Source organism: Priapulus caudatus, unplaced genomic scaffold (genome assembly GCF_000485595.1).
Source record: "Priapulus caudatus unplaced genomic scaffold, Priapulus_caudatus-5.0.1 Scaffold1309, whole genome shotgun sequence".
NCBI classification, from domain to species: domain Eukaryota; kingdom Metazoa; phylum Priapulida; class Priapulimorpha; order Priapulimorphida; family Priapulidae; genus Priapulus; species Priapulus caudatus.
The window spans coordinates 78,083-80,247 of record NW_014578370.1 but is presented as its reverse complement, the minus strand read 5'-3'; positions in this window follow the sequence as shown (position 1 = coordinate 80,247).

Here is a 2,165-nt window from a genome sequence, read left to right as displayed (position 1 = left end):
CTCTCTCGCCCTCTCTCTCCCCTCTCTCTCTCTCTCCTTCTTTCTTCCTCTCTCCCCCTCTTTCGCCCTCTCCCCTCCTCTCTCTCTCTCTCTCTCTCTCTCGCCCTCTCTCTCCCCTCCTCTCTCTCTCCTTCTTTCTTCCTCCTCTCCCCCTCTTTCGTCCCTCTCCCTCCTCTCTCTCTCTCTCTCTGTGTGTATCTCAAATCCTCATCGTCCGAGTATGTTCGATGAAACACGTAAGTCAGCGCTGGTTGTTAGTACACCCCATCCTCCCCCATACTACGTATACGTCTTCATGTGGAGGGATGCTGGCTGTATTTCACACACTCGCCTGCGAGTCACTGTGTACTACGCACAGTCGGTCGCGAGAGAGAAAGCTGGAGAGTCGATCGTGTGGATGGACGGCATGGCGTGGGGATGTATGTAGTGGAGCCTATAAGAAGCTTAGCGCTCACCGTGGAATGTAAGATGGAGGAGATGCTATGTACATTCTACATAGGTTTAGCGGTATCCTCGTGGAAGGCTATGTCGCAGGCTAGTTTATAGTCAGCTTGTGTGTCGCTGTCATGTGAACGTATCCGGTCAGTTAAAATCTTCACAGCCATTAGTTTTATGTCCGGCGAATTTTCGGGGATGGGGGAGGGGACGTGTGTGTGTATGCGTGCGTGCGTGTGTGTATGCGTGCGTGCGTGTGTGTGTGTGCGTGTGTGTGTGTTATGGTAGCATAGCGATATGTCTCAGTGTTCCCCGTCATCACGAGAGAATTCTCACCGTGGTGGTCGTCGGCAGTATATACTATAGACGCAGAATAGCAAACATCTGTCGCCTATTGTCGAGCTTGCGCACGATGTGTGTGCTTTCCCGACGCAGCGCAAACACGCGTGTATGCCACACTGCATGCGTTATAACTTATAGCTGCGCGGCTGTGCGAACACGTTGACAGAGTGCGAGAGCGCGTGAGAGAGCGAAAATAGGGATACATTGGTATGTAGAGAGGGAGAGAGAGGGAGAGAGGGAAAATAGGGATAGAATGGTATGTAGAGTGGGAGAGAGAGGGATAGAGGGGTATGTAGAGTGGGAGAGAGAGGGAGAGAGGGGTATGTAGAGAGGGAGAGAGGGGTATGTAGAGAGGGAGAGAGAGGGAGAGAAGGGTATGTAGAGAGGGAGAGAGAGGGAGAGAGGGGTATGCAGAGAGGGAGAGAGAGGGAGAGAAGGGTATGTAGAGAGGGAGAGAGAGGGAGAGAGGGGTATGCAGAGAGGGAGAGAGAGGGAGAGAGGGGTATGTAGAGAGGGAGAGAGGGGTATGTAGAGAGGGAGAGAGAGGGGTATGCCGAGAGGGAGAGAGAGGGAGAGGAAGGAGGATGCGGGAAGGGGAGTATCGCGCAAAACTGGCCCATGGCGACAGTATGGTCTTTGTATCTCTGTACATTTTACACTTTGGAATTCGATTGTGAACGATTCAAGTTGATTAGAAGCGCAGTAAAATTCTCAGGAAGGTTGTAAATTGGTTCGTTATCGTGTAAATGCATTTTGCTCTAGAATTTGATTTGCAAAAAATGTACTTTTTTTTAAGGGAAGCCCATCTTTATTTTACCACCAAATTTAAAGAGAAAAAAGTAAAACGGTTGTGATTATTTGACAGTAAATATCTATATATGCTCTTCATGCGTAGTCCTGCACAATTACATGACTTCCTGAAGCATTAATAATATATGAGCAGACAATACTCCATGGTTTTGGGCTTTTCCTGCGCCAAATACCACCATCACTGACCTCCACACCCACCAAATAGCAGTCTCACCGACCCCCACCTTCTCTAAATAGCAGTCTCACCGACCCCCACACCCACCAAATACCACTATCACCGACCCCCACACCCACCAAATACCACTATCTCCGACCCCCACACCCACCAAATAGCAGTCTCACCGACCCCCACACCCACCAAATACCACCATCACCGACCCCCACACTCACCAAATAGCAGTCTCACCGACCCCCACCTCCACCAAATAGCAGTCTCACCGACCCTCGTCATATAGTAGTTTCATTGAACCTCACCCCTCTCTTACTAGTCTCGCCTCCTATCCAAGCTCACATCATATCTGTCATTCTCTCTCTCTCTCTCTCTCTCTCTCTCTCTCTCTCTCTCTCTCTCTCTCTCT